Source organism: Melanaphis sacchari, unplaced genomic scaffold, assembly GCF_002803265.2.
Source record: "Melanaphis sacchari strain LSU unplaced genomic scaffold, SCAv2.0 Contig7_pilon_pilon, whole genome shotgun sequence".
NCBI classification, from domain to species: Eukaryota; Metazoa; Arthropoda; class Insecta; order Hemiptera; family Aphididae; genus Melanaphis; species Melanaphis sacchari.
Window position 1 is genome coordinate 115,853 of NW_020271560.1, and position 26,736 is coordinate 142,588.

The following is a 26,736-nucleotide window of genomic DNA, read 5'->3' on the forward strand; positions in this document are numbered from 1 at the left end:
ATAAATTCTCTAAAATTACAATTTATTTTTATATTATATATAATATCTGTTAAATTATTATACCATACTTAATATTAAATTAATATTATAACAAAAATAGAATGTAAATATCTAGGGTTGAGCACTGTCTTGCTTTGCTTATCTCGAAAAAGAATAATAAGGTAATATTACTATTATTCATTATTAGACATTTTAAATCAATGATTAAGAGAACTATATTTATAAATAAATATAAATAAAAAGTTACAGATTTCAATACATACTATTAATTTGACCGTTATAAACTGTTCAAGTTTACTGAGAAGAAGGTTTTTAATTATAGAAATAAAAGAGGTATGTATATACGACGATAATACGCGTAAGTTTCTAATCCGGTTAGGCTACCTAGTGATGTACGTACTACTAGTACGACATATTATGGGTGAGTTGTTGAATGGTATTAAATTTTTAATTATCGTTTTTGAAAAACAATTTTATTTTTAGCATCATATAGGATGAAAAAATTAAATCCAAACTTAGAATACTTCAAACCTAATAAGTTTTTCTAATTATACAACCTTTTGGTTTTTAATATTCTTCAAGTACTTTTTTTTTTTTTAAGAAAAATAAATACGTGTAGGTATGTATTGATTATACTTATTTTCTTTTAAACAAATTTTTAGACTACTGTTATATTTTATTTATCGTAATTTCTAAATGTATTTCATATGGTAGTAAACTTTACGTTTTCTTAAAAAAAAATCCATGAGGATATTTAATTACATAATTATATTTATTTGTTACATATTATAATTTATAGCTTACAAGAAAAAAGAAAGAAATCAAAATGACAATTTAAAAATTACATTTTTTCATAGCTTTGTTAGTGGTTAAAATTTTAAATGCATATAAAATTATGACGATTTAATCAGTCAATTGTTTTGGTAATTTAACATAAATAATTTACTTATTATTGATGAATAGATTTTTAGTAAATGTTTATAACCTACCATAAATATTTAATATATTTACTATGATAAAAAATCTAAGTCACACAAATATTATTAGAAATCCTTTAAGAAAAAAAAAAATGTGAAATATCTAAAAATCAATATATTTTATTCATTCATTTTATACTTTTAATTTTAATTTTTTTTTTTTTTTTTTGTGCGCTTTAAAGCAATTTGATCAAAATACATTAATTTCGTTTATTTCAAATGTGTGTTAAAATAATATAAAAAAAGTCTTTGATTTTTGTATATTTTATTCTTGAACTTTTAGTTACACTTCTTTTTCTGTACAAATAAACTAGACTCCTGTTTCTTTTCAAATTGTTTTCGTGTGTAAAAAGGTCATTTTCAAAGGAGGATGAACCATTTTGAAAAAGAAAAACTAAGCAGAAAACAACGGAAAAAAATTCGTGTATAATAATACACAGACAACATAAAAAGAAGGACGCAAAGAGAATGTCGCTACAGAGACTCCGGGAAAGAGGACTTGGCGCCACATCTAGCGTTGCCGACGACTTATCAAATAAATGTTATACCGAATCACCCGGCGTTATTAGCGGATTCCGCCCTCTAGTCGAACGACGACGTTTTTACGATGCCTGACTATCTTTCATTCATTGGGAACTGTCGCAGAATAATGTTTTTGTGGCTTTCCGCCTGCCCGGACAATAAACACGAGAGAAATATCTTCGAAAAAGCCCATTATTGTTATTATTATTAACTAGGGTACTAACTAAAAAATTACAGTGTTACGTTTTGATCGTTTTAAAAATGAATAATAATATAGTCAGTGGAACCATTTATTTCATTAATTTATATGATTGCCGGTCAATATAAATATCTCTGAATATACGAGTAAACGATATAATAATAATAATAACAATAATGTAAAAAAAACTTAATTTTATTTAAATATATCAATCTTATATCTAAATAGATAAACTAAATTACCTTTATCGCATAAAGTATTACCTACAAAAGGGTCACCGTATTCATGTTAAATGTACAAAGTTAATTTTTAAATACAATTTTAATACACATTAGCAATGTGTCATATAGTGTACATTTTAACATCGAACGTTAGCATGTATGTTTTAATACAACCAAAACAAATTGCAACATTAATATATAACATAAATATAAAACAAAAGATGCAATTTAATTTTATGTAAATTATATAATGTTTCTTATGTTAAAGTTCTCAGAACGTTTTTAAATTTTTTACTGTGAAAAAATGATTTATCATAGAATATGTATTTAAAAGAAATTTTTTATATATATCATTACATAATATACTACATATTTATTATTTATTTTTTTATCTGACCACACAGTTTTCTTCAATACTTAACTCGTCAATAATATTAAATATTGATGATCAAGTTTTATAAATTTATAAATAATCTGTGAACATAATGTTATATTTAAGTAGAGTTTATGACTATTAATTTACAATAAATAATTTTAAAATACCTAATATATCCATAAATATATATTATTTAAAATTTATCTACTTTTTAAGAAGTCATTAATCGTATTAAAAATTGGTTAAATAATATGATTTGTATGCAACAATTATTAAGTAATCGTAATATTATTTCAAATTTACAACTCGCATTTATTAAAAAAAAAACCATGTTTAGCTTAATTAGATTAAAAGCCTTTTACATTAGCAAATATGTGAACTTAAAAATAGAACAGCATATTAATTTATGGTATTATGAATAATGTTTTTCATATTCAAATTTCTTTTATATATCGTCTTATAATAACAACTAAGCATTTTTAAAATAAGTAAACAAGAATTCTACTAAATAAGTGTTATATTATAATAATTGTAACAGTAATTCAAAAATGGATGAATACAACATTGAATATAAAATTTTATAATGATAATGTAACGAAAAAATCAAAAATATTTCAAATACATTCAGGAGACTGAAATGTTTTTATTTTCGAAAAAATAAGTTGTTACATACTTTAAATTGAAGTGTAAAATATTATTAGAAACAAAAAAGTTGATGATTATGAAACGACGAGTTTTTAATTGTTTCATAAATACTTTTTTAAATAGTAATATTTCCATAAAAAATATTTTTATTCGTTTGAAAACTTGAAAAAAAATTACATATAGTGTAAATGCTTAAAAGTTCAAATGAGTATAAACTTCTGTTCTTCTGAAAAAAACTTTGAGAGAGTAAGTTTTAATTAAGGTACTTAAAAAAAAAAAGATAGAAATATGTAATAATGTATTATAAAATGCTAAATTATATTACAAAATATGTATTATAGATAAACCAAATATAATACAAAAATAAATTATTATAGTCATAAATAATACTATAAACAAAGGACCTAATAACATTACAATATTTTACATTTTTAATAGAGTTTTTTTTTTTAGTTATATTAAATTATACTAAAATTTATTTAGAAGAATTACATTATTCTAATGTTTGAAAAATAAAAGTGATTTAAAACTTAAATACATGATAGGAATATAAAATACATGAATGATTAAATTCTAAATTTGAGTATTATTTAATAAATATAACTAAAAGTACGAAATAGTTAAAACATTTAATAATGATATTTATAGTAATGAGTTACCTAATATTAAATTATTAATTATTAATATCCTCAACTATAAATTAGACTAAAATACATTTCAAAAATACCTCCGAATATTTTGAGAATTATATATTTAAAAAAATTAAAAAGTTAATAAGCGAATGTTTATAGGAGTAGAATTAAAAATAATACTTTATTTAACTATGGCATTATTTATAATTTCATACAACAAATTAATAAAAATACATAACTATTATCAAGAAAAAATAATAAGTTATATATCTTAGAATTTAAAAGAAGATATTATATGGATAATCCAAGAAAAAACTAGGATTAAAAACAGTTAAATCTGATTCGCAAAAGATTCAATTTTCTATCAACTATACGTTACTTACTTAAATAATAAATATTAATCATGCAATCTAAATTTAAGTTATGTAAAACATCATTATAAAGCTCATGGTAACCCAAGTTAAGAGAAACCTTTATAGTGTAGATCATTTTATTTTTGAAAATAGGATAACGTTATTAGAAAATGTTTATTATAACACAGATGAACATAATATAATTTGTTTTCGTGAATTTTATGTTGATGTAACCTATTAATGAGATACTTTGACATTTAATTTTTAATTTTTTTTTTTTATTAAGTTAAACTTATTTTTTTACAGTGTTTTATATTGTAATTATAATACTAATGAAACTATTGATTTAGTGAAATTCTACTGACATCATCATAAAAATAAAAATCAAAAATTCGGTGATTTTTAAATGAAGTGTAAAATACTATTTTATTTCAGTAAAATTATTATTAAACTTATATTCACTATCAATATTTGTACTTAAATGTACGCACAGAATAATTTAAAACATATTATAAGAATAAACCTATTTTTGTAAACAAAAATAAAAATCAAACATGTTTTTTTTTTAATTATGTAACCCTCGATGTCAATGTAATAATTAGCTTAGAACTCATCCCGTAGGTATCCACTGATCTTTTTTTGGCGAGAACAAACTTTAATAGCTATATCTAAAGACCTGATTTTGTATGAAATGCATGTTGCTATTTTCAACATTATATACATGCAGTCAATAAATGTCCAAAAATCATTAATTAATTGATTTAATGTCAAAAATGTATACTGCATACTTTTGTATATTCTGACCTAGTGCATATTCTGCATATTTTTGCATATTTTAACAAAAAAACGTACAAATATACACCTAACGATCCAAAAAGGTGTTGAGCAAAAAAAAAAAACAAATTATAGGTACGTTTATATAATATCAAAGATTTTACGTCTCAAAGAATAACATTTGTTAACTTATCGTTTATCTAATTAACATAATATATCAAACTGTACTTTTTTTCCTATTTATATCACCAATGTAACTATCTACTATTTAATTTTAATAAAATATTTTTACAATGTGTTACATAATGATTAAAAAATAAATTACAATTTAACAAATTACATTTTTGTATTGTATATTTGCTATACTATACATCTTAAAATTTTTTATTTATAAAAATTTAAATAAAAATAATAAATAATTATCACTGCAATATTAAAATAAAATACAAAATTTAATAAAAATTTAATTTTTATTTTGCATGTTATGCATTTTTTTTTTTTTGTATATTTTGAATTTTTTTGCGCATGTTTGCATGCATATTTTATAACTTAAAATGCATTTAAATCTGGTCTTTAGTTATATCTAATACATGACAAATTATGTTACTATACCTTGTCAAATTTTAAAAACTTAGAGTAGTGTAATAATGTGCCATTTTGTCTAACCTTTTCATTTCAGAATCATATACGCAGGATCATATCATTTATTTCAAATTGTACTAAATCATTTCAATTTTTAAAAATATTTTATGATAGGGATTTTTTTGTTTATATTTTTAATCTATGATGTGTTTATAATATGAAAGCATATATATATATATATTTTTTTTTTTTTTTAATTTACATTTTAGCGATTATGACAATAGCTGATTTTTTGTTTTGTTCTTTGTTTTTTATTTTTACATTAATTTGGTAGAACACGTGTTGTTATTGTATGTAGGGTATGGTTTCATTGCTTAGAACCCGGGTGGTCATCTAACCGGGAGCTAGTAACACCGAACGGTGGTTAACCACAGCACTAATTAGTGACTACGGTCACACAATACACCACACTATGCCTTAGTAATATATTATGTTATATTTGGTTGCATAATATATTATTCTCTACCAGTATTTATAGGTATCGGTATGATTATCGTATAATAACGAGAGATGATTTGTTATTAAATAGTTAACATAACTACTTAAGAAAATAATGATGAACATTCTTACTAGTGTTATATAGTTTTAACCTGAAAATATGATAATTATATGGATTTTATTATGATTGGACATAAGATAAGAATTTTGATACCCCGAGAGTTAAAAAAATAACGTTCTATATTTACTATAATAATAATTAAATAGGTACAGTATTTAATACATTTAAGGTTTATTAATTAATAAATATTAAATAAGTTATTTCAATGTTAAATTAAACATGTCTATTGCAGCTAATAATAAATTACTATATATTCTATAAATTATAATATGTAAAACTATTAAAATACAGAATACTGGATAAAATAATATACTCAAAATTTGAACTTTGGTTATTTTATTTTACAAAAACAAAAATATTTTGTTTCCACAAAACATAATTATTTGGTTTAGCTTTATATTTAGTTTAAATGAGTTGTAAACTTTTTTATTGGTCTAGGACATCAATCCATATAATATTTAAAAGTTATGAGTTAAGAATATCTGATTTTTTGTGTTCGACAGTAAAAAAGAATACAAATATAAATTATTTTCATTACAAACTTAATGATAGTTTTATTATTAACAATGCAAACTATACGTCCCTACTTCATATATCAGATAATGCAAAATCAAGTAACAAACAAACAATAAATATTTAGCTAATTAGTAGTTTAATTGTTACTTAAGATCATATTAATTCACACTGATTTACACTCGTTAACATACATTTATAACGTGAGAAGTTTATACTGATATAATTTTAATTAGTACTTTAGGAAGGATATAAATAACATTTTAAAGTATTTCTTTATTCTAATAATAAATTACTCACGGTAACATAAATTATATTATGAGTTTAAAATTATCAATCATAATTTATTTATTTTTATTTAAAAAGAAATAAAAATATATTAATAATTATAGTTTGTCTGCAAACATATAACATAGTCGAATTTTAGTCATTAATCTTTGTCAAACAAATTTAAAATAGACACAATACAAAAACATTTTTTAAGGTATGAATATTTTTGAATAAGGTATGGTTAAAATATAATATATTATGACTATACAACTAGTAATTAACCGTGTGTAAAATATAACGGACTACAATTATTAATATAAACATTACTATATTTTCCTTTTATATATAAAGATTTATATAACTAATGTGATACAGAAAATCTACGCAGATATAAGATTATTGTAAATTAATTAAGTTTAGAATAATATAAATAAATGTGATTTGAAAAAAATAGTACTATTGTATTAACTATTAATACAATATTATTTTCAAATTTAACACAATCTATGTTACTAATTGTTTGGTAACAAACTAAAGAAAATATGAAATAATACAATATATTTCTACTTTATACATGTTACTTGTAAGTATATATTATATTTATTTTAATTTAATATTATAAAAATCATATAATTTAATGTTTAGTTTTAAATAATTATTAAAATACCTATAAAAATATATTCTTCTAATTATTGTTCTTTTACATCGAAATCTGTGAAAGTTAAACATATTTATAAAACTTTAGATTGTATGTTTATATTTATAATTATAGTTCTTACTTCTTAGTGATTTATTTTTATCTTAATAATTAATAACTTAATTAAAGTATTTATAAATTGTAATTAATTATTACTCCTTTAATTTTGTTGATAATAGTTATTCTATGGCTAGATGTATTTTTTCGAACAATAATAATGTTGTTTTACCACGATAAAATTAATTTGGGTATCTACATTGTTTTAATGACTTATTGATATATTAATTAATTGGACATATCCTTTTTACAGTTGATAAAAAACTTTACACCAAGGACAATTTGTTTTCATCAAATTATGCTGATTATAAGAACTTATAAAAAAACAAACTTTCTAATAAAAATAGTAAAAATATCGATATTACTGAAGAGTTAATTACACAATGATCTTGTTTAATCATTTCAGCTGATTATTTTAGCGTACTAGTCTAGGGTACTATATAAACTTTTTTTCTCTTGATACAGTATTATAAATACCTTTTTAAATGTATATTAAGTTATTTTTGAATTATATTACAATTGTTTTGATTTAAAATACATACCCCTCAGTTGGATATAATAAAAATGTGTTATAGTAATGCTATTTTATGTACCACAGACACGTCACAGTATAGTGATTATTTAAAATATAATATTAGAGGGTTTTTCTTTTTACTATTATTCGCGAAAATTATTGTTGAATGAATTACGGCGGTTCATCTGTTTAGGTATTGTTCTCTATACATCTCGCCCGATCCCTTGAATAACTATGCAACATAACGATCAAAGAATGTTCAGTTGTTGTGGGGGTGCATACGGTGTTGAGTCGTTGGTATGGAGGAGTGGGAGGGGTTGGCAAAAGGTTTTCGCTACTTTGCAAAATAACAGAAATGACACAGTAAATGTATTTCGCTCGGTGTAGTCGTATTATAAATGGTGAAACGATTTGCCGTAGAAGAATTATAAACAAAAGTTTATACCAAATAACTACCAAACTTGTGTGCATTTTATATGTAGTAAATTCATTTGTCAATTTTGATGGGTATTTTAATATTTTCAAAAACTCTTTGTTAAAATAATAAATTTTGATTTCATTGCTTTTATTTGGTAAACGTGTTTATACCCACTTTACTGTTTGACAATTGATTATAATACTGACGAATAATGGAATTATATTATACTTACTATTATGACAATAACTTTTGTAGGTATTCAATATTTTTGTATCTTATTTTAATTTTCACAAATACTATAAACGTGATTGCGTTTTTGATAGCTTAATATTATCCTTTAAATATAATTGTATATTAAAATAAACTTAAAATACTCAATATAATATAAAAATGAATAACGTTTATGGCTTATACTGAATAGGATAAATTGGAATTAAAAAGATTTAATGTGTTGCTGTAATAACCAACACAATATATTATTTAGATATAAATCAATAATATGTATAATATGGAATATAAATTGTATATGTAATATTTAATTAATTAATAGATTGGTAAAAAATAAAGGGGTATAATAATATAAAATTATTTTATTTGTTGTTAGATATTAATTGTTAAACTTGAGTGTCATATAACAAAAATTAATTTAATTTGTTTTTGTTAATTTGATTTAGTTGTAAGCTCAGGATTAATGTCTATAAAGTATACAAACGTCATACAAATTATAATAAACATTAAAGAAGAAGAAGAAAGCAGAACTGATGGGACACTAGTAGAGAAAATAAAGACGTATTATGATATAGTATAGACGTACTAATTTAATACGATAATGTAAGAGTAGATTTAAGTATGTAACGTTGACCTTAGTGAGAGTAGAGAGATGGAAGAAAAATATATCGTCCGGGGTGGTGTCTTCAAAACTCCCCAGTAGCGAGTGAATTTCAATAAATTTAAAGAATACATCAAAAATAGAATATTATACTATAAATCAAACACAAGCTTTAATTTTTGTGGTGATTTTAATCAAGAATTATGAAGGAAAATCAAGTTTTTTCTTTCCAAAAAACATTGTTTCACGCACAATTTATTCTTACGAGTATGATATTGATTTGATAATAGTAAATTTAATAGGCTTATTACCATCTACTTATTTATCATTTAAAATAAAGATATATTATGAAGAAAAACACTTCACATCTTCAATGAATGGTGTCAAAGAACATCTATCTCTATAGCACAAATCTATCTAAGATACCCTTATACTGTTTTGACTCCTTTTTTATTCGTACATAGCTATGTATTGGACTGTTGCCTAAATTATAAAATAATAATAAATTGTTTTATCGATATGATATATAATATAAAACCAATTATCAAAAACTGAGAATATCGTACACAGTTTTTGCGTGTCTAGCTGACAAGTTACTATTATGTACTATATTCAAAATGATTTGACGAAAAGCATATATCTTCATTTTTCAGGCATTTAGAGTAATAACCTATATATTGTTGAAATATTTTTTACAATATCCGAGACTCTTGAATGAGAATATGTATTTTGAGTTCGTCAAATACACCACTGTGAATAACTGATCGTATTAATATATGTCTCTATGTAGGTAATATTTTTACATTTGTAATATTCAGAATTGTATTGCATTGCAGATATCTCATGATTGACAATTCTTTATTTTAATTAAATTAAATATTCAGCTGAAAATAAAAATAAAAATAATCTATACAATTTTATTAAAATATTAAAATAATTGTGTTTTTCTTATAAGTAATTCTTAGGGTACCTACCTATAGTTATTTTATTCGAGTATTGCAATAAACATCTTTTTCCTAAGTAAACTACTTATTTAAATTTCAATAATAACAACACAAACGATAAATATACTATCATATTATACACATCAATGACCATTCAAATTCCTATCTGTTTAGTGTTTTTATATGGCATTTGATCATCGAGTAGTGTTGCTGACATAATTTTTTTGTCAACATTATTATTATTATAATTAGCATTCAATCCTTACATAAAATAAATTAAAATGTTATTCCTAGTTTTATAATAGTTAAGTTATTAGTTTTTAATATTGTACATAGTACAGCAAACAATGCTTAAGTTCAATGTATTTTAGTTTTTGTAATATTGAATAGATAATATGTATTATGTTTAGTTAAATTAAAAAGTCAACTATTAAAAAAAATCATATATCTGTACATTGAAGTTGTTTGGTAAAATGTTTAAATGATTTATTTTGAGAATTAATAAAATAGACAGTATATTTGTTTATCAATATAAAGAGTGGCTTTCAAAATGTTAATTACAGGAAAAAAAAACATGAAAAAGCGAGAGAAAATAATTTAATTAATATGAATATTTTGTAACTGTTTTTTTTTTTTTTAATTTGTTAACTTTATAACTGAATAAATAATTTATGAATTAAATTATGAGTTCTTTAAGAGAATAATTATTTCATTTGATGGTGCTTTATTAGTTTTTTATTCTGAAAACACTTTATTGATAAGTCGTAAGGAATTATATAACTTAATAAACATTTATTTAACTCACCAAACTCTAAAATTTTTATCACACAACTTATAATTGTTATTTCAATTTTTATCAAGAAAAATAATGCTGTATTGTAGTTGGTTTATTTAAGATAATATATGGTTCTACTTAGCATGTCTTATATTTTAAAATTGTTATGTTTATAATATCTGGCATGATTTTTATTTGTTACTCGTGATATACAGTTTGTTTATGTTTTTTTTTTTTTTTAATATGTTTGATACTAATACTTTCAGTAAATTGTTTTAATTAAAAAACAATTTTTTTTTCATGATTTAATATAGGTATATAAATTAAGTCTTTTTAAGCTTTTTAATATTTTTAATGTAGCTTATTATAATTATTACATTTATTAATGAAACGACAATGTTGATTGTATGAACTAATAGGATTAATCAATGGTAGTTACTAGATTTACTAATTACTAGATTTTATTGGATTATATAATATTTGTGAAACTACTAAAACAAGAATAAAATAGAATATTATACAAGGTTTTAAAGTCGATATCATGCATGTGATATGTTGAAATGTTTTTGGCAAAGAATTAACATAAAGTCTACGGCGTTTGAAACCAATAGGTTATCTTAGAGGTTAACTGTTAAATATACCACTGTTAGATGTTATTTAAATACTTAAATTTATTGCTACTTTTTATAATACTGTTAATTCATGAATGTAAGATATTGTGTATCTTATGTTAACACGATAATACTATACTAGATAATTTAAATTTTATGGTTATGGATAATATTATTAAGAGAACTTGAAAAGTAAAATGTTAAATATTTATTTTAAACTTATGATCAACTTTGAAAATAAAAAAATGAAATTTAAATATTAATTTTCAATATTTTTTATATGTGATATCAAATTTTTTTGAATAATATATTGACCTTCATTGACCATAATATCGTTAAATCATCTGTAAAAATCAAAACTTTAAAGTTTTTATAGTTTTTAATAATTTTCAAAACATTCTATGTTGTATTTCTAATGTAGGAAATTTTTATTGATATTATTTATTATTAATAGTAACATACTGAATATCACCTTACAGAATGTATATTAAGTGAATAATGGATTTAATGGCAAAAGAAAATGTTTCAATTATATTTAATAATAGTTTATTATTTAATTTAAATGTTAAAAAGCTGATCTTGTTTGAACGCTGAGTTTAGAAAATTCAATCTTTAATTAGTTAAATAAATTAAACCTTCAGTTATAAATAGTAATAAGTGATTGTTAAACACTAATAAGTACTAATTATTACATTTTTGAAATGTGATTAATAACGTATTTTAGTAATGAGATATGTTTAGTTTTTTAAACTTTTAACTTATTTTCAAAGTTTTAAATTTTAAAAATCTGTGTTATTTATTGAAATTCACTCAAAAACTATAGATAAACTAAAAAAGTAATTTAATTTTAGGACTATCGACATTTATTTTTCGTTGATATAGGAGTTATACGAATCATATAATTATTTTCAATATCGCAAAAAAATAAATATTTTCTGAAGAAAAAATCTATTATTATTAAATCCACAACTTTCTTTTTTTGCTTAGAATCGAAAATATAGTTTTTTCAAAGTTAGATAAATGTATATATATATAGTAGTAATATTTACAAAACATCTACTATATTAAATTATAAAAATATTATTATTATTTTTTTTTTTTTAATTTAATCTACAATAAAATTTTATAGTGTAAATAATGCAACTCATTTCTTTATAAATGAAGTACAATATTTTTTTTTAATATTATATATTTTATATTATAATATGGTAGATCCAGAAATTGTATGTACATCATATGAGAACATATTTCAAAAATATAAGATAGGTTTCTTGGAAATTAGACACTATAAGATTTGAGTAAAATGAAGATTTGATAAAACATATTGTATTTATCAAAAATGAATTTTCATTGTTAGGAAATCTTAGGAGAATCAACTATTAATTAACGTGTTGTTTGATTTTGTTTTACATACTTAATTATTTAATAACATTAATTACAAGCAAATATACTTTCTAAATAGTTGATATTTTTTGAAACAAAACTATATTATTTAATATCATACTTATATAATATATCATATAAGTTCAAATTTCAAGACCACTATAATCATAACCAGAATTAAAACTTAAAAATACGCAATACATGTATTATGTGCTTTTTGGTGTGAAACGATTTACTTTTTCCCAATAAATTATAAATATGCAATGAGACAATCATATAGTCAAGATATGCATTTGAGTGTTTACATTGTCATATTCGAATTATTTAAAGTATAATATGTACAGAATCGTTCATAATAGTATGCAACGTAGTATTGAAATTTAATCGGGTAACCTAAATGGTTCATTGTATTGTGTTTAATTCATTAATGGTAATCAAGTCTTTGTTTTCAGTAATATTGCATGTATATAATAAATTTAATAGTAATATGTTAAAATCTAATTTAATTATTATTTTATTTGTTCTTAATAATATATTAATTTTTGGTTTTATGGAAAAAAAAAAAGATTATTTCTTAAATTGTGCATTTTATGTTTTCACGTAATATTATTTATTAAATATTTTGAAATTGTTGAAGTTAAAATTCTATGAAGTAAAACCAAATGAACATAATGTATTAATATGAGCCATAGCAAATATTTATGTTTGAAAATTGTTTAGGACTTAAAAAAAAAAAGTTGTGAAAAACTCAAAATTTGATACAACTTTTTATATAATATAATCAATATTTTTTTTTACTTATTCTTAATAATTCCTATAGTTAGTTCAATAAAAACGAAACCATTTCCAATAACAGTTAACGTTTTTGATTTCTCAGATGTGTATTATATATATTGAGAGATTTTGACGTACTATCATATATAAATGTGGTAAAATAAATGTGTATTATCATGTACATGCTGTGTATAGTTATAAATTGTTTTCATAAAATAAAAATAAATAGAACTTTGGATGTTATCATTAGAACATATAACATTTTGAAGTTATTTCATTAATGAAAATGACCAAAAAGAGGTCAATATTGATGTGCTTCTTTGAGTATCAGTATTAAATTGACTGAAGCCATTATTGATGATGGTAATAATTTATATTAAAACGTCAGGAAACTCAAACTCCAAATAGAAATAAATGTAATTTTTGGGTAAAAATCACGATTCTTTACGTATAATATACGTCAATATTACATATTAAAGTATCTAAAAAAAAAAAAAAAAATAGGATAAATAAGTAATTTTTATACAAAAAAAATAATTAAGTTTATTAACCTACCTGGTATATCTAATAAAAAATATATGCATTTTGGAAAATTACACTCAAAAATTAATTAAATCATCATACTTATGTAGTTAAACATATAAATACAGTTTATAATAAGCTACTCATCATTAAATTATCCTCATAAAAACATTGTATCTAATGCATGGCTGTTAAAATAAATTACATTTAAATAAATTGTATTATACTATCATTATTTGAATCAGTGGATAATTTATAAATTGAATGGTCAAGGTTTTCGAGGATGACATATAACCAAGAGAGAACATTAAGTGTTAGGAACCTACGATAAATATTTGTTAAAAGGATACTACGATGGTTACGCTGAAGAAAGAAGGAATTTAAGGCCCCCCAGAGTAGACCAGATTTATGACGATTTTACCGGCGTAATAAAAACTATAGTTTTTGTTTTTATTCCTTTTCTTGGTAGTTTAACATTTGAGGTTGGTATTATCATTATTATTATTTTTTTTTACTTTTGCATCTCTTTTTTTTTTTTTGAAATACTAGAAGCAATCATTTTGTTTTCCTTCCACTTTTGGGATTTGATAATAATGTATGTGATTTCATAAAAAAGTTCATCCATTTACATTATTTATCAATTAAGTTATTCCAATAATGTATATCTATCCATAAAAGATTAAGTAATTAAAAATAAAAATTTAATAGTATTAAATTTAACACATTCATATTTTTTATAATCCTAATTTGTTATTTTATTCACGTATTCACGTTTTGCAGTTTCTAAGTAAAATAAAAATTCACGACAGAAATGAAAAAAAATAGTTATTTTTAAATAATTATATTTTAATATTGAAATTCGGAATACATTTTATTTAATGAATTAACTATAATAATGACACAGAATATTATACAGAGAATTTTTGAATAGAATTGATTAATAATTAAAAATCTTAACGTGTATTCGACAAAAATTCTTAAGATTGTTAATCAATATCAAATAACGAAATAATATCGTGGTTACAGAATAATGAAAATGTTTTCGACTGCCATAACTAAAATGTGCTTTATACCTACCACAATAATTTTCATGAAATATATAAACACAAAAACTATTCGTACCACAAAACCAACTGAGTTTAAAAGTAGAAAAATTCTTCACTTGAGAAAACGACTAAATTATTAATTTATAAGTTATAGTCAGTTTAATATATTTTACATATTCTTATGTTTATTACTGATTAATATTAATAAATTAAATTATATATTATATTGACAATGAAAATAATATTATTATAATATTATTGTACAGTATATATAGTTTGTTATGTAAATGTTTTATGCTTTTTTGGGTCATAATGATCATAATATCTGTAAAGATTTCAAAAACTAATTATTTGTATTTACAAATAAACAATATTTTTTTTTTCAAATTTAATTAAAAATAAATAAATGAAAACATTATTTTAAAAATATTTATGTTATCTATACTACTCTAAATTTTTTAAAAATTATATTATTTTACAAAAAAATAACGTGCATTCCCAAAAATTATTTCAAAACTTTTTTTTAAGATATTTTTATTTCCCTAGTAAATTTGTAAAACACATTACAATTTGATATTTATTTTAAACCGAAGTATTAAAATCTTTTAAAAGTAATTTTATTATAGGCATAACAATTTTAAATTGTAATACAGAATATTATAATATTATGTACCTACTAACGTAACGTACTTTGTTATCTATATTTGCGCGTTTGTATTCAGTATTTACACATAATACGAGTCACGTTCGTGTATTACAGAGGGATTACTGTTCCATTTAGTAAAACAACCAATCAAACTTCATGAGTTAATCGAAATCATAGAAATATCATCTCTTCATATCATACCACTTAAAATTCGCAATCCGATGAATCCCAAAATACAACAAAAATTATCGTTAGTTTGATGTTGTTAAAAATATTAATAGATAAAATAATGGGTGATTTCTCTTATTTGTAAACCAAAAAAAAATCTTACATTGAAATTAAATCATGTTTTAAAAATGTTAAGAACATACTTTTATATTTCCGTGATCAAAAAAATGTTTAATGTTTAATATCATAAAAAATATCATCATTTCTGCTTAAATAACATATAAATTTACGAATAAAAACTGTTTTATAATTTAATTATTGTTAAAATAACACTGTAAGTATAATATGAAACAAATGAAATAAGCTCTCTTATTACATATTATTAATCACATTATGAGTTTTTCCAAACTTTTTAGTATTTTAATTGTTATGTTCTTATTATTTTTCTGAATAAGGTGTCTTATACTTTAATATACTGATCAATATTTATATCAGAACATCAAAATCGAAGTTAAATAAATAATATTTTAAATCTTAAGTTTCACCAATCTAATTAACTTTGAATGTAAGTTTAAACCACATAGTAATTTTAACGAAATTATTTAATTTTGACTATAGTTCTGTATTAAGCAGAGAATATTTTTATTTTTTTAATGACATAATACATAAGTTGTATAACTTATTATTTTTTTATTAAATTCTAAAAATATATGACATAAAAATCATATTTTGAAGGAAACACTGAGATTGTATACTATAACGTAATAAATATAGTATGCGTATACATGAGTATAAAACCAATAATCAACTAATTTAAGATACTTAAGACCTTAGACTTTATTAAGTACTTTACAGTACATATTTTTAATAACCTCATAATATAAATCATATTAGTATAATTTAAAATTCAATAACCATAATTCCTGAGGATCATCTAAAAGAAACAGTACCTAGATGATTGTAGTACTACGGATACAAATAAGTATAGACAAAATAACAATATTGAATGAAATCTTAAATATACCTATGGGCTACAGGCCATTTACTATTTCCCTATAATAATAAATATTTTAATAATTTATGTGCACACATTACACGTCATTTAATATCAAACACCACGTTTCGAAGACATATGACACAGATATAGTTAAGGAGCTATGTAAAAATTGGTTGTTGATAATGGTACCTAATGTCAAGCCACGCTTACCATTGTTCACTTTTGGTGATCATTTTGGATGGAGTATTTCCAGGAAACAAAAGTTGGGTAGTGTTCAACTTTTGTTCATTACATTCATCGTGGAATGTGGTTGATAGCTTTTGATAATTTCATGTTTACACTGTTCATTTTTCAATCACATAGTTCATCTTAAATGATCATCAAAAGTGAACTGTGTAAACGTGGCCTAAACTTTAAAGACTGTTACATGCTGATCAATCAACAAACGAGTATGATATTAATTTAATTTCTGCTGTGGTAAATAAAATTATGTTTAAACCATGAGTAAGTACTTACTTCAGACTTGAGATTAAACAGTTAATAAACCTATCAGAATTTTGATTTTAATTGCAATTATTATTGTGGAATATATACGGATGTTTACATTTTTTTTTTTTTTTTTGTGAAATTTTGATAAGTTAAGGTACAACAGTAATTTTCAAACATCAGATTATTAACCACTCCACTCTTTACCGTATTTTTACACGCAGTGGATTATTTTTTATCAAAACACTTCTATTGCATTTCCTTGAATTCAACCAAAGTGATAATATAATAATATTATTGTAAGACTTAAACGAAATGCAAATAGTCTTTAATTTGTATTCCACGTCACCACGAAAATACTAGGAAACTGCTAAGTTTGGCGCATCGATTTTGCTTTTGCTATTAAAAATGTAATATATATTATTGGCTGCGAAATCTGTCCAGTAGTCTAACAGAATTTTAAGATACCGACTTTAAAAACAGATATCCCTAAATTGACGCGTTCAATGCCACGGTTGACACGCAGTCGACAAATTAGTTAATGACTTTAACGTTTCATCATTTTTGCTCGGGTTGTTTGATCGAGTTGCATTTTTCTTTTGGCCATTTATGATTACATTACTAATTGAACGGTGTATTTGTTTTTTTTTCAATTTTTTCTATATTATACTAACATATAGTCGTCAAATATATATTATTAGATGTTATTAGTCAAAGATATTATTTATAAATCATAAGAAAATATATGTGTAGGTCCTACGACATGATGTATACAACGTGTTGACAATAACATAGTAAACAGTGGTTGATATTAATTATTTTTAATTCGTCGATATTCATTTAAATTAATAAATGTTTATACAATGTGATATAATCGAATATATATATATATATTTATAAAAATAATATTAAAGCAGAGCGCTGGTAGCCGATGTCAACACATAGTTTACCGGGCGTAAATTCGTCTCGACGAAACAATATCGGCACCGCAAATAGGTCATAACATTGAACGTGTTAATGTATGAATCACTATTATGATTTATGAATATCGTTAGTCATATAATTTGATTTTAAATTTAAAAGTCATCGTATCGCGTTGTTTTTTTGCAGTTTTTAAATTTCTTCTATTGTTTCATTGTATAAATAATTATCCACACCCGTTTAATTGGTGAACACAATAATATTATGCACTATATACATATAAATGTATAGTATACTATGCATATTATGTGCATATTTATTTTTATTTTGTTGTTCGATAATTAAATAATATTTTTTTTTTTTCAAAAATGGCATAATGTGTACTAGTTTTTATTGATGGTAAATAATAAATCGACAATAAACGTCATAATTTAAAAACATTTTGAAAATAATAAATAATATAAATTGTTTGTCAGACTTTATCCAATTTATCTGTAATATTGATGAGATAGATACTGTTTCATCCGAAAGTTCCATACAATTCCTAGAAAAAACCGTGTACTCCTCCGAACAATATAAAACATTGAATCGCTCACTTCAAAAGTCCAGAATTAAATTCTACGATTCTACGAAATGAAAAAAACATATTTTCACAGTAGCATGTTCGTATTATACATGATAAATGTTCGTAAAATATTACTTTATTTATATTTTGAATGTAAGGAATTGTGAACGGTAATTAATCTTTTTCAAATTATTATTATTAATAATTTATAGTTATTGATTGGTTTCCATTTACCGGTTTACTTTTTTTAAATTAGTGTTAAGAGTCACTCAACAAGTATGCCCATTGCTTAACCTTGTATTTTCGTTTATTTATGTATTTATACAAATTCTAATTTTTGAAATTTCTAAGTTTACTTAAACTACATTTCTTTAATTCCTTAGGAGTTATATTTTTTTATTCCATTCAAGGATTCTTTTGTATCGATAAAAACACATTTTTTTTTTTTTAATAATAACTACTCATTTTTTTTTTTACGATAATATTATGATTCAAATGATAATTATTTATTTTAATTTTAATATCTACTTATAAATTGAAATTTAAACAAATAGTTTCTTAATTATTAAAAATGATAAAGGTAGGTACTAAGAACAATTATTTTTTATCAATATTCCAAAAAAAAACTTTACAATATGAGATGATTTAAAAAATACATTAGCATATTATGTTTATTAAAATTTTCAAAGTATAACGAGTATACTAGAATGGACATAACATTTATTTTATAGTTTATGTAAGACTATTTATCAGGATTATTATAATTAATACATTAATTCTAATAATTTAGAAATTAATAATTAGAATTTAGATTTTGAAAGATTACAATAAAAATAAATGAATAAATCATTCCAACAATTTACAAAAAAAAAAAAAAAAAATTATCACTGTTTATTCTGTATTACCAAATGTATTCGTGGAAGGTTAGTATATTGATAAACAGTTTTCATACATTTTATGAAAAATGAAATATTTTTTTAAGATTTAATATACTTTTTTTTTTTTTTCATTTTGGATAAATAATAATATTGTTAATTAAGATGTTTAATTCGCAATAGCTTTTTCTTAAATCGCCGTCTTTATTTACAAACAATATTACTACACAAAAAATAAATATTGCATTCATTATCTATAAATATATTTTAATTTTTTTTAAGAGGTTAGCATGAAATAAAAAAAAAATATGCCTGGTTATGGTGTAATCATAAATTGAATAAACAATTTATTTTGGTGTAACATGAAACACAAAATCTTCTTCATGCTAAAATCTTTTAACTATATGCATTTTTTCGCTTGACAATTTCATCAAAAAACTGAGAACAGTTGCATTATAAAATCACTTTTTTAAATCATACAATTCTTGTATCTATTCAAAAATAAACATTTTTCAAATAAGAAAACAAGCAAATAGTTAAAAAAAAACTTGTCGTTATATAAAACTTGACTGTCACTCATTCGTTTATAACTGTTTACTACTAAAAGATAATTTTTTAAAACAAAAACACGAGATATCCATAAAAAGTTTGTTGCTAAAACATTTGGATTGAATCCAACAAAATTTTCAAATACCAATGTAGAATAATAGTATAGAATTTATCAAATAACTACTGATACAATTTCTGAAATATTTATTTTACATAAATTGTATTCAAAAGTAAAATAAATTACATATCAAAATAATAGACAATATACACGAATTTGGAATAACTAGTTAATAAATAATTTATAATTTCGTTAAAGAAAATCATAAACCCCATTATTTGAATAATACGAAATTAATTAACCTCGATCTGGTGTAATATAAAAATAAATAAATAAATATAGTAATTAGTGTGTTCTGTAAATTTTCTTAAATAAAATGCAACTCAAAACTTTTTGATCCTACTTAGTTATTATAACGCCAATATCAGTATATTATATTTAATAATAATAGTAATAAAAGTAGCCAACAAACAAAATTAAAAATCGTTTTTAAATTTTAACAAATTTTGTCAAAACTTTAACTTCATACCTGCTTCAAAAAAAAAAAAAAAAATATATATATATAAATAATTGTCGCTAAGTTTTTTGATATATTTTAATTGCTGTAAGAAAAACGTATAAACAGTGTTGTATTAAATATTCAAAATGTTTTTACTTAAAAAAATATTATCAGGCTAATTAAAAAAAAATAATGAAGTCAACAATTTATTTTAAATGTCTATAAATAGTAGATGAAATATTTTTAAAACGTTAATTTAAATATTTATCTTTAAACAAGTAATTCTTTTAAATTCTGAGCGGAATGTTGAAAGTATTGATTTTGTATTTATTGTTGTTGAAAATACTAATATGTAGTTAGTTGAATTATTTTAATTGGTTTAACCACACAATATTATACTACCTACCTATATTTATTTTCAACAACAATATTTGTTAATTTGACTATATTACTAAGTTACTATCAACTATATTTTATAGTTGGATTAGCTAAAAGCTATAGTTAGTACATTGTTAATAATTGCACCTATAAAGCATGTATTGTGTGAGATACTTAAATGTCAATATGATTTAGATTTTTCTATAGGTACTTTAAAACGGCTGAAAAAAATTTCAAATCCATACTGTCTTTAACACTTTTCCATAAATTCATCTATATTGCGTGATAGAATCTATATTCATACCTTTGAAAGTAAATTACTTAACACGATTACATAATAATACTATTCTATTAGCATACTAACCATCGATTATTATATGTAATTTAAGTAAAATATAGAATTGGATGCGTACTTGAAAATAGCAGTTGACGTAGAAATTGTGCACGAATAACAATTCAAGAACAGTCAAATAAATAAAAGTATTTACTAAGAATTTAAAAATGTTTATATAAATATTACTGGTTAAGAAATAGTGAAAAAAATACCAAATAATTAACTGCAATCTGGATACAAACAAAAAGTTGAAACTTGCAAAACACAAAAATAAAAGTAGGTAAAGTATAAGACAAGTAGGTACTTTATTATAATAAAACACTTGCACGTGATTTATAAAATTAAAAATAATATTGGTCAATATATTATGATATAATATAATATGTACAGTGTGGTGTAGCAATACGTAAAATAAATAATATAATCAATAATGCAAGCGATGCGAGGCCAATACGAATACCGCTAAACATTTTATTATTTAATTTAACTATTTAGATATGTTCACACGTCGCTCATTTCTCGGAAAAGGCGAGAACCCAGATAAAGGAGATGAGATAAAAATAACATAAAATTTATTGCGAAACCCCTCATATGAACAGAGTGACCATCAACATGACCACCACTTTTTTGGAAACCGATCATAAGGAGATCGAGACATGAGCTTAGCAAACGGTTAGGGAAGACATTTGAAGGCAGGTCGTAACACCACTCACCAAACATCTAATATCTTACAAATATTGTACTTGTTCATATTAAATAAATATTTTCAACAGGCCTAATCTTCACGTGTTCATTTCTGTATTGATGTATGAATCGACCAAGTCGGAACCCAACAAATCTAACCATAAAATAAGTTGGTTTAAGGAATAATTATTGTAATGGGTACTCATTGGTTATTATTATCATACATTTAGTTGATTCAACAATATAATATTCAACTATAAATAAATTATTATTTTTTCAGAATAGTTTTCTTAGATTTAGAGGTTTTTTACGTTCTTTATAAACCAAAGTGGATTTATTATTATTATACATAGCAATTTGTTTTAAAAGATATAAATTTTATTGAGATTAGAAGTCACATATTTATCTCAGACCAGGTTAGGTAACTATAAGATAGTAGTGGACGTAAAATTTGTTTATATGTGAGAAAAAAGTATTTTTTTTTTTTTGTATTATAGATTCTTTTATTAAGAAAAGGGTGTAACATAATATATGGAAAGGTACTGGTAGGCTTGTTGAAAATTGTATGAAACATGGAGCTGTTATATTAGCAGTTTTTTTAAGGTATATTTTCGTTGTAAAATATTAATTTTGTAGGAAGATGGTAACGACGAAAATTGAAAATAATCTTATACTTTTGACGAGTTTACGAGTATATAGATCCATTATTATTTACATCAGTAAGATAATGTATCGAGATAGGCATACAGGTTTGTAGTTCTTGTTTTGATGTTACATGATTTGGTGAAATCCTGGTTTGTTAATGAGTATTATGGTTACTACTTTTCATTTGACAGGGAACTAACCGAGATAAAATTGTGAATTAAATAATAAAGCCATAATAATAAATCCTTTTAGTGTTAATTTTTTGAGTATAAGACTTAAAATATTGCTGTGATCACATTTTTTTTTTTTTTTAGTGAGATTTTTAATAATTTTTTTCACTTATTTTGGCGTTACATAATTAATAAAAAACTAAATGGAATATAATTTGGTAGTTCTAAGGTGTGTTGTACTCTTAGGTCGATGCTAGAAATATTAAAATAAAAAGTATTGTGCAGCTTTTTGAAAAAAAAAAACATTACTTTTTCTAAATCAAAAATAGCAAGTTTTGCGTTAGTGCAAAAACGAAGAATGGTGTAGATTTGTTGGTTTAATAATTTTTTTTGTTACCTTCCATAATTTAGATTATCTCACGTACATGTTAAATAAATAGCTATTTTATGAAGATACACGGTAATTATGTAGTGTTATTTTTGCTATCTCTAGGTTTCTCATGATTTTGCCAAATGCATCTGGCGATATATTTACGTCAAATAAATAAAGATATGGAGTCGTAAGAAGACAGGACTGTATAAACTTTGAAATATGGGATTTGGTTACTGGGAGGTTGATAAGCGCTGACAAAAGTTGCATATTTATTATTCAATTCAATTAGGACTGCTACGGCTTCTATAAGCTCGCATTACAAGTTTGGGTATTTGTTGTTATTTGATTTTGTTACGAACAAGAATAGCAACTCCGCCCATAGCCCGTGAATTAATAATACAGTCAGCGCGATATATTTTGTAACCGGTAAGTTTAATTGTGTCTATGTTTGATAAGTGAGTTTCTGTGATACTTGCTATATATAGTAATATCTACTTAATATAGACTATTAGAGTGTTTCATTGATTATTTTAAATCTTTGGTGTTCTAGTTTAATAAAATGGTACTATGGAGATTAATTTGGGTTTAAATATACATTATTAATAATAACCGGTAGATTTTTTATTATTTTCTTCAGTTATTGTGAAACCAAGGTATTTGTTGGAGGTAAAAGTATTTTTGTGAAGTTGTTATTTGTATTATTTGTTGATTTATTGAGCGAAATATATTTTAGTTGCGACGGCGTAAAAACTTTTTACGGTTGTGTCATTATGAGTACTGATTGAGGTATTTACTGGGAATTTTGGTTCCATTTAGTTGCTTAAAAGTGGAGTAACATACTTTTTGCTATTTTTATCGTTATTATTATTATTATTTTTTTTTTTTTTTTTTTTGTAATACTTTTGTAAAAAGTACAACCTCTATAGCTTATTTGATGATTACATTGGTAGTTTACACATTTCGGTAATGTTTCTTTTGTTTTTTGGCAGATGCTGTAAATGGTGGCCACCCACGTATTTGACACATCTTGATGGTAAACAGTAGAACTTTTTTGTGTAGGAAAAACGTTGACAACTCGTGCAATCAGATATATTCTTGGAGGATTGTTTTAGTTTAACTAATATTATACAATAAAAATGTCTGTTTAATGAATATATTTCAGTGGACGATTTGAATAGTAAAACGGCTATGATAGGTAATGGAGTTTTAAACTTGTTTTGAAGACGTGTGCTTAAGCGACTTAAATTCTTTTAAGTTCGTTATATATACAAACTTCAGATATTTTTATGGAAAAGTCTCTAATAATTACGAATTATTGTTTGTTTTCATGAAGTTGATATGTGTGATATTCAATCACTAATTCGTCAAAAAGACTTCACGTAGTTCTATAATTATTAATTATTTTTCAAGTTTAAACTTAATTTAGAGCAGATTTTGTATTAATGATAGAGAAACTATCAAAAATTATATTGACTAATGATGTAAGGAAGTTTAAATGATCGGAAATGTTGTATACTTAAATGGATGAAGTTTTAAGTCTGACCTATGGTTGTTAAATACTATCGTTCGTTTTGCCATTTATATGAAAAGTTAGTAGTAAAAAGGATCTATTTTTGCTTGTATGTGATGTAAAAGCAGTAATACTATTTATTATTTTTAATTATCAGGAAATTTGAGATCTTAAGATGAAGTATATTTGCTATTGGAATGCATTAAATTATAGGAAACACTTGCGTTAATTGAAACTTAGCAAAATATTTTATATTAAGTACATTTATTAAATTATTTATTAATAGGTATTACATATTATGCACTTTAAAGTATATATCCTATCTAAAGTAAAAGCGTTTATTTATTATTTTTTAAGTTCATTACACCAAATTTGATGGTTTGAAATTTTTGAACAGTCAGCGGGCCGAAGACCTCAAACTAGTTGAGACTAAGAAACAACTTGCTGTAGAACCACACATTAGTGTTGTAAACTCTGAACTGTAAATTGTATATGTTTAAGCCTTAAATGATTACCATTATATATGATGATATATGATGGTAAATAGTAGATATGTGAAAAATCGTATCTGTTACACTAAAAACTTATTAATTACGAAAATCATTCAGAAGTTCACAAGTAGTCATAATATTCCTGATTAATCATCGATTAAACATTACATTTTCACTGCATACGAGTATGTGTTGGAAGTATGGATGTTTTCTGTTTCATCTATAATAATAATAATATATCTTATTCCAATTAAATTGACCCAAAAAATAAATTATGAGGTGTAATGTATACAATATACTTTAGATTCTGAATAGAGCTACAGGAAATTTACTTGTTTTACAATGTGTGTGTGTTTTTTTTTTTTTTTATGTGTCTGACATTACATCTAGGAACAATAAAAATGATCTTACAATATTCAACACTAAGGGTGGTACTTAGTAAAAATTGAACCTGATTGGTAATTTAAGTGATCAATCTAAAAAGATAGTACTCTAAGAAAAAATAGGAAAATCAAAAATATAAATTAAAAAAAAAATAAATAAATATTTTCATATAAATTACTATTAGCTGCTAACTCAATAATTTTGCTATACTCATATATTCAAAACCACAATAATACAGCATATTTATTTTTATTTATTGTATTTTTATATCAAATGTATTTCGCATAAAATATTTAAAAAAAAAAAAAATAAAAATATCAATGACTCTACAAATGATTGTGTTAAATATAGTTTTAATCTATATGAATATAACTAAATTCAGTTTAAAATTTCTAATATAAATAAGAAAAATATTATATATTAAGTTATTCAAAATTATTCATCCGATTTAAAATTATTAAAAATATTTTAGTTTTTTGGTTTATAGTATATTAAAAAAAAGAATGGTATTTTTTATTTTTTTAACGGTACCTAAATATCCTATGTGGTTTTACTTTGTCACACTAACAACTTAACAACTTCTTATTACATGCATATTTATTGTAATTGCATAAGATCTGATGGCCGAAAAAATCAGGTGCGAAGTATTAAATAATTTATTTTCAATTATCTAGTACGTATTATAACATTTTATTTTGTTATTTTTTTTTCGTGATAGTAAATTATTAAAATATCCAATCTATTAAATTT

The 26,736-nt window shown here is 22.7% G+C and overlaps 1 protein-coding gene across 1 annotated transcript in view; it reads right to left on the reverse strand.

The window, feature by feature from the left end:
* Window positions 1–26,736, reverse strand: part of LOC112601842 (glutamate receptor ionotropic, kainate 2) — a gene marked incomplete at its 5' end in the record, with an annotated part of 167,246 nt that overhangs the window by 101,114 nt on the left and 39,396 nt on the right.